Source organism: Penaeus monodon, chromosome 30, assembly GCF_015228065.2.
Source record: "Penaeus monodon isolate SGIC_2016 chromosome 30, NSTDA_Pmon_1, whole genome shotgun sequence".
NCBI lineage: Eukaryota > Metazoa > Arthropoda > Malacostraca > Decapoda > Penaeidae > Penaeus > Penaeus monodon.
Window position 1 is genome coordinate 6,582,948 of NC_051415.1, and position 310 is coordinate 6,583,257.

A 310-nucleotide genomic window follows, 5' to 3' on the forward strand; every position below is an offset into this window, starting at 1 on the left:
TCTTTTCTTTTCTTATTCTTTAGTAAACCATTAACCTCTTCGCAGTCACTAACCCTCCTCCATATACAACACTTCTACGTAATTCTATTATCGTGTATATATCACATTTGCATTTCACGCTAACTCGGAAATCACAGCAGATTTTCCCAGACTTTTCCTTACAAAGAAAGAGAGAGAGAGTAATATCGACAAAAAAAGAGGATTAACTATAGATCCGGAGGAATATTAAGGATATAGATATGGATGTAGAATATTTTCTTCACTATATCACGGGGGGGGGGGTCCTTAATAATATACAGTAGTTTCTGTT